Here is an 11,721-nt window from a genome sequence, read left to right as displayed (position 1 = left end):
ATATGTGAGCCATGTGCTTACTTACATAACCCAGCACCCCCACTATGCCAACCTTCAAAAACAACTATCTCTGAACTCCTTTTTCTAATTGTTGCAGTGACATCATGATAAACTAGAGACGATAAGAGAGAGAGAATGTTGCGGCCTGCCTGATAACAATTACCCTGACATCGTTAATTCATTGGGCAAATGTTATGATCCAAGCCAATGTATAAATGAGGCTGAATAAAGCTCGAACTGAGGAACACTGTTGACAAGCGATGCATGTTGGAGGCTCCAAAATAGGAGTCCATACTACAGCGTATTCTAAGACAGCTTTCTAACAATCATCAACAGTAAAGTCGCATCACAGTATATACTTAACTAAACTTCATCATGTAAGTAAGTCTTATAATAATATGAGTAATGAAGAGCCAATCCATGTCTATCTATTTAATTACTCACACATTACAACACCTTTATGAATGAAGCTAATTCAACCCTACACACAGCAATGCGCATTACAGTTAAGATATACATTTAATGTAGTTCCTGAATCCCTGGCAGCTCAACCTTTGACCTTAACATCGCTTCAACAATGTTTTTCTAGCTGCAATAGTAATAATGGAGCCCAATGAAATTCATGCATATCTGCAAGTGTTTGCAATCAAGAGGAAATGATTACTGCTGCCAAATGGCAAGTGAGAAAAGGGCTCTATGAATGCAGTAGACATAATAATCCCAGGCCATTGTAAGTAAATGTTCTAACTGTTCCATTCATTCTTGTGCCGTGGAACACAGTGTGTATAAAGCAGAATTGGCCAAATAAGGCAATTTAGCTTATCAAAATAGTATGTAAAATGTAGTAACTTATGCACTACACCTTTGATCAATAGAAGAGCATAAACAGAAGAGACTGACAATTGCAATGTCACAGGTGCACTTCCAAAGGAGTTCAACGAGACTGATAATGTATTCATTTCTTTAGTAATGCTGCCTAATAAAAGGTTGTGTATTCTAGTGGTGAGATGTCAAGCACAGGCCGGTCACAGCATTTTCCAAATACAAAATGTGGCATCAGTAAAATCGCATTCCCTAATGCTAGCCCCTATTCAAGCCTGGGTTTATCTTCAGTTCTAAAGCTCCTCAACTGGCTGTGTCAATTTTACTTATTCATGTATTTACTATTTGAAAATATACCATCACCTACAGATAGAACAGATACATGCCATTAGATTATGTTGTCATATTCATTTGGTTTATAGTGCAAAAATAACAGATAGTAGCCTAACACCATCTATATTCTTCCATAAACCAGGACTCACCTTTAGACTTCGTCTGACCTGTTATCTGTTGTGCATCTGAAAGGGAATCTGAGGTGCTACACTTATTCTGACTTTCTAATTCACATTCTGTTTCACTTGGAGGAAATGCTTATGCCCAAGATAAAAGGATTCTGTTTCCTGAATGTCGCTCGTGTGGCGGGTGACCACCCTTTTCCTATCAAAATGTCCAAACAGCCATACAAATGGCAGGCTGTATTGTCTGTAGGCTATTTGCTTATTTTTGTGCAAGACAAGCGCTTGTTAATTTTGATTTAGTGTAGGCTAGAGTTGCCTGGTTCTTTCTCTCAACTGAGATGTAAACTGACAGCGAATGCATCCCTTATTCCCCATTTAGTCTATCCTATCCTAATGTGTTACAGCTTTTTAGTCAGTTCTTATTAGGGTAATTTGCTTTGTTTGTGTTCAACTCACCGTATGAGAATAGCAGAAAGCAGCAGCCTCATAATAGGTTCTTTCTGATCTCATCAATATTTAATGACTCATCAATTATTAACTAATGCTAATCTTGATGACAGTGATTGCAATTAAGCTTAATAAAACAGGAATACAACATGATTGGCCCTCTCCTGCTCCTACTTTAAAAACTGTGTTACTTTTGTTTTGGAACTTGTTTAAATGGTCTCCCTCCCTCCTTTTTCTTAGTTTCAAGCAACCGACAATAACAGATGGTCTTTTGGATATGATGTCTAACGTTTTCAGCTGTTGGCTGGTCGCAAGACGAGGGAGAGGGAAGGGTGGAGAAGTCCTCCAACACACAGGCAAGAGAGGAAGAAGCCCATGGGTACCAGAAGTGAGTGAGTGAGAGAGAGGGAGGGAGAGAGAGAGAAGGCTTGAGAGCCAGATAACTTTTTCCAGACGTGACCACCAGCTAGCCGACTGGCTAGTTGTGCTATCGTTAGTTAGATACGCTGCAGGGAAACAAGGACACTTATGAATAAACATTAAAACACTCAGCGACTCTGGACACGCTCAAACAATAGTCTCCCTCCTTTTTGTTATTTTTTGAAAGGACAAAAGCTAGCCAACTGTAGTAGCCTACTGTACGCGTTTTCCAGCTAACGGCTGAGTCAAAACTATTTTTTAATGGACATAATTCAGCAATCATCTTTTGGCTTGCTTATTGCATTGGCTTAACTTTTGTTAGCCTACTTTATTCGCAAATCCGTGCCTGTCAGTTCCCACGGAAAACACAAGACCCACGAAGCTGACGTGAGTCGGTAAGTCAAAAATAACTACTCTCTTTCTCATTCTGCTCATTCTGAGTGGAAATATTCAGGATATTAACATTAAGAATATTCTCTTCAACGAGTGGAGAAAATCTATGTGACCTAGTTTTAAAAGTTGAAACTTGCCAACTTCAGATGGTGCTTCAAGCACTTATGTCTTTCCTGCAGAGAAGCAACAGTAAGGAAGATGATGTATTGTAGTAGCCTATTAAAGCTAATAACACGTGTTGAACCTTGCGGTTTAACAGTCATTTGACAGACTGTCAAGATATAGACTGTAATCTAGCGTTTACTATTTAAGTTTGTTATTTTCTTACAGAACCCTGCGTGAAAATGAACCTTTTTTGCTGGTGAGTTATCGTATCTAAAGCAGCTGTTGAACAACCCTTCATCGGTGTAAAACTTATGGTTAGGAACGTTGAGCATATGTATTTGTGTGTACAGTAGGCTATTTCTGAGGAATGTATGACAGATTGCATTTGCATTGAAGTGTCTGGAGATTTCTACCTTTCCAGCTACAGTCAACCCCCTCATCTGACGTAAATCACTAAATATAATTTAACGTACTATCAGTTTTAATTTAGTCCCTGTTTCTTTAGACCCAAGCTTTGGCTGGGGAGGACTTGAAATCACTTGGTGTGGATGTATGTTTGGTGGTGGGAGGGTGCCTTGCTTTGGGGGTGTAATGATAGCTTGGGTCCCCTCTGTGGCAAAGTCACACTGCTTCTCCAGTTACACCCCCTCAACACACTTAGGCCTACTACCCCCTCATCTCTGTCAACCCCAGTTGGCTTGGGCCAGATGGCATTGACTAAGCACTCTGGGGAAACTCAGACAGGACCCTACCCTTTGCCAGGATCCAAGGAGGTATGTGTCAATGAGAGGCCAAAAACGGTTGGCCTATTCTGTATGCTCTCATAGTGAAGTCACTTTGACCTACTGAAAGAGAATTACGTCAATGCGCAGTCGAATCCTCCATCATGGCACAGGATGGCTTTTTTTTTTTGGGGGGGGGGGGGGGGGGGGGTCCAAGGCGAAGCAGTCATTATACCTTGCCTCAGGCATTTCTCTAGTGGAATTGACTGGTCTGTTATTTCTTATCTTCGACCTTGACTTCCAGCAGCTGCCTTCTTTTTCAGTCCGTGAGAAACCAGGTGAGGGAAGCCTCTAACTTGTCAAAAGCCTGAGTCAAATCAGTTAAGAAGCTATGAGATCCAGCTGTTTCTCCCCGCTCCCCCTCCAGAGAAGTCCACATTTGGATGGGGAAATACACAACAAAACACCATCTCCCCTCTGGGCTGTGGTCCATAGTTTTATCTGGCCTCTAGAAACCAAATCCATTAGATACACAGGTTGCATGTGGCCTGAAGCTTGCCAAGCTCAGCTGAACTGAGCAGAGCTGGGCAAGATCAGTGAGTCTGCGGGATGAAGTCATTCTTCTGCTTGCCTCATATAGTCTGAAGTTGAACAGTGGATTAGACTCTTACCGGTTAAATAGTTTGCATTGCTGGCTCTGGATATATTATACTTTTATGTATGTAGACCTTTTATGAGGTCGGATGCTGGTCAGACCTGCCATACAACAGTATTCAGTCAATGCGGTTACATGTGTCCAGTTTTCGAGCGTAGGCGGGTTTCAATCGATGATCCAATTCATGTAACTCCCCAAATCTAGATTTCTTGTGTCCAACTAAAATCAGATTTACACCCCCAGATAAGTGATCGGATTATACTGGAAATCGGACAACGCGCGCATGTAACTCTCGAAACTCGATTACAACTGGACAACAACAACTTTTGCGCATGCTTGAGATCCTGCCCATAAACATATCTACATACAGCATCATATATGTCTATGATATGATAATCGCTGCTAGACGCTCACTGTTCTTGTGTTCCCTCTCATTCACTTTGAAATACTGAAACAGAACTGAAACGTTGAAACTGAAACGTTGAAACTGAAACGTTGACTGCGACTGTTTTGGACAGAACGCGCTAATTCACTGAATAAATATTTTCATATTACTTTTCCACCTCTTGTTAGTCATGTAATCCATTCATATCGATGTGAATCAATCAATTAATACATCTTTAACTGTGATGTGTTTTTGTTTCATTTCACAACTTATTTACTGTATAATCAATGGTAGCAGATGCACGCTTGTAAACATTCCACATTTGATTTGAACTGACGCGGCCAAGATCTGGATTTGTCTCTGCCATGTACCGTGAGTTAACGCAGTTAACCCCCCATGGATAGAGAAGTCGGGCTTTGGCCGAAATCGGGGTTATGCCATCATGTAACTGCACTGAGTGTCTAACTGTTGTTTTGGAACACTGCATGTAGGCAACCTCAGAGCAGTCCGTCTGGATAGCAGTTTTAGGAATTCGTAACCTCAGCAAAAAAATATTTTGAAGATAACCAATCAGTACTTATCAACTGACATTATGAATCATTTGCTCAGAATGCTCAAAAATGAAGCTATGATGGTAATCAGCCTGTTTATAAAGCTGTTGTCATGGATCAACAAATGACAACTGTTCAAATTGCTTAGCGTCAAGAGCTGGGCTAGATTGTCTTTTCTAACCTGGACTTTTATGCAAGATTTGGAGGATGGGCAGGGTTTAGGTCCTCAAGAAAGGAGTCTCTGAAGTTGCATACTGAAAACAGCTGTATATATACTAGTTGGGGTGAGGATGAGGCTAGGACGCTCTATAAGGGCATGGCATGGCTGTCTGTTGCTCACTGTCAGAATTGCCATCTCCTTAAGGCTTTGGATGTTTGGTTTGAAGATTCCATGAATTGTCGAGTTGTTCATTGCAGACTCAGCGTCTCAATGCAATCGACCCCTTAAACCCCCGACCTCTTACACTAATCAGCATATCCTTGACCTTTGTATGGCATATGACTGTCTCTCCCATTCATCAAAATTGACTAAAGGCTTTGTGCAGAGCTGATTTTTATCAGAGGAAAATGTAACCTACCAACCGAATTACTCCTCCTGCCGTTTTTTTCTTTTCCCCACCATGTACTATTGACCTCAAGGCTCAGAGTCTTATAACTGTATTCACTACATTGCTATAAGTGATTTACAGGGACCCCAAAAACGAAGTCAGGACTGAATCCTCTGTTCGAGGCTGAAATTATTAAGCGTAGCCATGCTTGTGTGCACCAACCGTGAGACTGATCAGAGAGCAGCTCAGTGTGGTATGCCCTCCTTGGCAGAGGCTGGTGCCTCTGAGAGAAACAAGGAGTGCTCTGTGTAAAAGTGCTGGTCTGTACAATGCGCCCGGCCCAGCTCGCTCTATCCCTCTGTATCCTGTTTCTGCCCACCCTGGCCCTTTCATCCTGCCCCTGTCGCCCGGCTCTTGGTTCAGACCTTTTTCCACAAAGACAGATTATCATTCCAAGTCTTGCCGGTATGCTGCTTCGCACCTCCTAGGCTTGGGCACACTTTTCCCGATCCCTTCACTGAGTCCTTGCCGAGTGACTGGGATTAAACCTGAATCCCAGATCTACATAGATAGGCCTACCTGACACCATTTTTGAAAGGCTCCCCTTTGTTGTAACTTCAGGTTTTGGGAAGTGAGAGATTTTCACCAACAGAAACATGTATAGTCTTGTCATAGTCTTCTTTAATTGACATTGATGGAAGATAGCCAGTAATACAGCAAACATATTGTTGCTAGAATGAGGTCAAGAAAGATATCAGGAAGGGTGTAGGTTATGAATATGTTACATGATGTAGGCCCCATGATATACCAGACCAGGTTCTAAGAATAGATTATCTTACATGTTGGATAGCTGCCTCATATGCAGGGAAAAGCTCTCAAGGCTAAAGGCATTTTTATGCTACTCCGTACGACACGTTTTTGGGCACATAGGAACGCCTTCAGGTAAGTGAAACGCCTTCTCCGGTAGCTGAAACGCCCTCTCCGTGCTCTCCAGAGACGTCGGACAGCTCTCCGTGTCCCCGCAAAAATTTCTGTCGGTCCGCTCATGGCGACGGATACTCCTTGGCCGTGATTGGCACACTACAACCTCATTTCCATACGACATCAACTCCGGAAACTAACATTTCTGGACCTAGCGTTTCCTGTTTCATTACCTTTAGCTATATCCATATATGCATAACAGCCACTGTCAAAGGCGCAGATCCTTTCCTTGAAAACTATTCCCTGTATATCACAATACATGAGCCGGCCCAAGTAGCCTACTGCCAGAGAACCAGCATGAGCGACGGCAATTAAAGATGTGTTTCAACAACGGTAGAAAACTGTGTTTGCTCCGTATTTTACTGAACTCATAATTATATGACAGTGGTATTAGTTACAGTTGAGACACCCGAAATAACGTGCTTGCGCAGAAATCCTGAGACGTGATTTTTAGTCTGCACATGAATACATGAATTTCTTTGATCCCAGGACATTTGAGCACACAACCCATCTCCCTTACGGAGATATTGGCGAACGTTGTTTTACCTACTTCATTTCAAACGTTGCAAACGTGTCTAGTTTTTGTGCAGTAGTGAATAGAGTCTCAGTTTACTACACCGCATATCATGTTTGTAGAAAATGATTAAGGTGCAACAAATGGCAATGATTAAGGTGCAACAAATGGCAATGATTCACATTGCAAGTAAAATGGTGCGGCTGGAGCAGATACAGGGAGGGACAACGGTGACGCAGTTTGGATGTAGCGACAAACGTTTATGTGCTGTAACAAACAGTGTTAACCAGTATGTGAGTAACGTGGGTTTTATTAAAACATAGTGTGTAATGTGTAGCTATTTCATTCTGTGTATTAACCTTTCCGGCTGTCTGTAGGCTATGTATTAACTAGCCAGCAGTAGACGAAAGGGAATTAACCCCGAAGTTAAAAACATGTAATCTACTTCGGGAGCATTTTACTCCCCCGCATTCTCCCTTGATAAAGATACGTTTGCCCTATCAGGTGTCTATATAGCATTAGACACAGTCACAATATTGTGTATCTGACACCTGTTGCATTTGAGTAGTGGCAGCTGGTGGGAGAGTAGAAATTGACTGTTGTGGAGGAGAGGCAAAGCCAACTAACGATTTCCATCGCACAAAGACGTCATGGGGTAGCTTGTCTTTCGGGACTTAAACCGTTACTCCCCCTACTGTTGTGGAAGAGAATTGTTTTCAGCACCCACAGCCGTTGGAGTACTATAAAGGGACACAAATGCTAACTAGTACGTACTATCCGGCCGCCCGCCCACTGTCCAACCATCCGACACGACCGTTTTGTGTACTATATAAGGCCCTTAAGGCTGCGGATCTCTTGCTGAGATTATACTGAAAAATAGATGAATTGGCCAATACTGTAGCACATATTTCACAGCAAAGTAATTGTATGACGTCTTGAAAACAACTTTAATCAAACTCTGCACAGACTAAAATACTAGAATTGTAATGACACTGGTAAGATAATCCATTTTAGATACATTGATGGTATTCAGGATCTTCATGGATTATTTAAAATCCTGAAGGTCATACACTGTTCCATACACTTCCAAGAGGTTCGTCACTGAAAAATGTAAAAACCTGAAGTTGATTGCCAGAATTTTCCAGAAAGGTCCTTATTGCTGGCATCTCTAATACAGTTAAAATTCTCTTTCTAAAAGATTATCTTTGTGCCTCAAGATACATATTGACATTCATGCCTTCATGTTACCATTCATGGCTCTCAGATATCATTCTTAGTGGGTGGGTCATTTCCATGTTTCTTATTACAATGAAACACATGCCTGTACTCACAATATTTGGTTTAAACATCTAGTTTATTTCAATAACCAGGCCTGACTCTTTTTGGAAGCAGACTATGTGTGCAAGCTGACCATTTACTGTACATGAGCTTTGGAATGCATGAGAAAAGACTGCCTAGATAGACTCTCCGCCAAAGGGAATCAGGGAGTTTTACTGTATATTTTTTGACTAGCGCCACTCCTTAACTATACCCCCTCATTTAAGCTCCTGGAAATAGCCTCTCTGGAGTGTGAGGAGGTGTTAGCAGCAGGACTAGGAGAGGCTGAAGCTCCTGTATGAGTTCTACACAGAGAATGATAGAGAGGAGTGGCAGAGATGTATTATGGTCTGGGTGATAGGCCTTTATTTGAGGCTGGGATTCCCTTCAAGGAGCTATAAATTACCTCAAATGACAGACTTGACCTGGAAGTGGCTTAGACCCAGAGACAGCCTTCGTGGGAGTCAAGGTTACTTTATGTGTGAGTGTGTTTGTGTGGGCATTTGCACAGATATAGTAGGCCTATTGTGAAGGTGTATACTTTATTTTATGTATTTTGAGGTCTTCGTAGTATGTCAGTATGAGTGTGGCTGTACATTAGGAATACTTTACTTTGTGTTTTCCATGTTCTCTCTCTCTTTGTCCTCACCCACACTCACTCTTTCTCTCTCTCCCTTTTTCTCTCTCTTTCCCTCTTTCTTTCTCTCTCCCTCTTTCTCTCTGTCCCTCTTTCTTTCTCTCTCTCTCACTCTCTCACCCTCTCTCTGTTTCTCACTCTCTCTCAGTAAGGAGCTCGCCATGTAATGTCCAAACAGAAAGGGCTCCATTGTGTGGAGCTTTTCACAGAGGCAGGCGTGGAGAGTTAAGGGCCTCTGTGGCATGGTTTGGGAAGAACACAAGCACCAATGAATCCCTAAATGACACATCCCTCTCCCATCTGTAAACTCCCACCCAAGTGCAGAAATACGCTTGATTTCAAATATGTGCCATACAATTCGTGGCCTTGTACATTATTGCACTCTCAATAGCATCTGCCAACCACTGTACCATGCAACATATGTGTCACACATTTGGACATCGCATAAGCTGTTCTATTGAATATCTGAATACAGTCTCTGTGTGGCTGGTGATGGTCATATGAGCTACTAAGGTCTTACAAATCCTCTAAAGCCTTCTAAGCAGGCATATGTTCATGGATAATATGGCATTTTATAATCATCCCAATATGCACACTGTAAGAGGATAAGGGCCAATGTTGTGGAGTTGTTTGACACTAAGATGCAGTTTGCTGCTACGGGGGGGTTCTAAGTTCTAAAATCCCCCCCCCCCTCTCTGACCCACTCTTTTCTTCCCTTTTCTCCGCCACAGTGCGAGTGGTACTCATTTGAAGGCAGAAAGGCCAGTAGACAGTTCAGACTTTGACGGAGGTTGCTTCTCTCTTTTGGGTCCGGGCAGAGCCCTGAATTGTGAGGGTGGGAGTCGGTTGTGTCGTGAGGGTGGTGGGGGTTTCAAACGGAGTGGATAAGAGGGCTTGCCAAAAACGCTGCAGGTTTTTCCTCATTCGCTCTCAGATGAACAAAGTGTTTTTTGAGAGGCCAGGAGAGAGAGAGAGAGAGAGAGAGAGAGAGAAAAAAAACACAGACTGGAAAAAAGAGGGACATTGAAAGATGTTGTGGAAGCTCTTTGTCATCACAAGATCTCGGTTTAAGGACTTTGTTTAAGCAAGTAAAGTGACTTACTGTACTGTGAAAAGAATTCACTGAAAAGGACTTTGTTTAAAGACCAGATGCACATGCACAGACAAGCCACCAATATTATTAGTATTGCTCTACATTGTTTTAGAAAATGTATGTGAGAGACTACGTGTACGTGTTTGTTGTAGCATTATAGAAAATGATTGGCCATCACACGCTCACACACACACTATACACTAACTGACACACACTGATTGCCTTTTATTCTAAGGGAGCCCTTCATCTCATTGTGCCAGATTTTTGGCTGTATGAGAACCTTTTTCCTGTCTATTCACTCATCCCCCCCCTCCGCCCCTCCACCGCTGATCAGAGACAGAGAGCCCTATTGATCAGATCCAGAGGGTTCGTCACAAACAACACTCCCAGCAGTGCCGCCGCCGCTCTGCGTGTCACGGCATGGCCCTGCCCGAATAGCACACGGACCACCAGAACCACCAAAGAACTGACCCAGTCTGGCCAAAGTGGCTGCCCCAGCTCTGCCCCTTAGTGCTGTTGGGACTGCGTTAGCGGGTGAATAATCCCGAAGCTAACACGTGGCTCTGCGCCGTTTATTATGGCAGTGGATTCAGTGTTAATGTTTGCAGTTGAGAGGTCACGCCCGAGACAAAGAGACGTTTCTGGAATATCCCTAGGTTGGGCGTATTCTTCCATATAGAGTGTTTGTGTTAGTGTGTATGTCATTTGAAATGAATCCACAATCTTTAGGGGGCCCTGAAGCTCCACTCAACATCAGGGTATATGAGTACTGCATTCCTGAATTTGCAATAGTCTTGTAATGCTTGGCACACTCCATACACTGGTTGTACATTTTCATCAAATGCATTTTGAAATTTTCTTTTAATTATATCAGTTTACTCTTATTCTTCCTCTTGTTGTTGACATCTACCGGTGGGAGAAGCTCAATTTCCCACTTTGAGAATACGTTCCCAATTAGAGAATGTCTTAACAAAAGGGTGCGAGGATGTTTTTTTAAAAAGCACTCTGAAACGCACTTGATCTTTGCGTTGAGCAGTTTCACCTATAGGACCTTGTTTCAGCCTGTTGCGCAGTATCCATAATTGTTCTAGCCTAATTACTGACAGCAATCGGGAGTGTTACATTGTGTGGTTTAAAAGCGTGACATAAAAAGCGTGAGTCAGAAACATGTTTGTGACGTAGGCTCTCTTCTTTCACTTCCTGTGCTGTTCCTTCACTTCCTGCTTCCTGGCCATGAGGGCAAAGGTCATAGCGTGGCAGCCTAATGCGATTGAGCCTCACTTCCTGTTCGCTGGAACTGTGCTTCCCATGGAGAGGGGACAGAGGCTGGGGGTGCGGTTTATAGGAGATGATGTGTCAGAGGTCACATTTTCCCGCCTTGCATAGGATCAAGAAGGGTCACAGAATTAGAACCAGTTCAAGATAATGCCACATGAAGTAGTGGATTGTGCTGGCTTTTACGTCAGATATTGTGGGTGGGGAATTCTCGTTTCACATGTCAATGCCCATAACCTTTTTGGTGAAAGTTAAACCTTCCCTATATGTGGATTTCATGGTAGTAGCCTAGTAGCTATACTACAAATGTAAACGGAGAGGAAGGGCTTTATGGCGTTCGTTCCATGACTTACAGTATGTCGTCCATTCTGCTCTATATATGGTACGATGTACAAAGC

The 11,721-nt window shown here is 42.7% G+C and overlaps 1 protein-coding gene across 1 annotated transcript in view; it reads left to right on the top strand.

Annotated features, from left to right (window-relative positions):
- Positions 1 to 2,207: 2,207 nt before the first annotated feature.
- The window catches only part of LOC308370906 (transmembrane protein 198-like), a 30,332-nt gene continuing 20,818 nt past the window's right edge, over positions 2,208 to 11,721 (top strand). Inside the window, exon 1 of the mRNA XM_080845641.1 lies at positions 2,208 to 2,542. The gene's annotated coding sequence lies outside the window, so the exon portion shown is untranslated. The remainder of the gene's footprint in view (positions 2,543 to 11,721) is intronic.

This window comes from Sprattus sprattus (genome assembly GCF_963457725.1).
Source record: "Sprattus sprattus genome assembly, chromosome: 10".
Taxonomy (NCBI): Eukaryota; Metazoa; Chordata; class Actinopteri; order Clupeiformes; family Clupeidae; genus Sprattus; species Sprattus sprattus.
The sequence above is the reverse complement of the archived record's forward strand: the minus strand, read 5'-3'. Positions and strand labels throughout refer to the sequence as shown.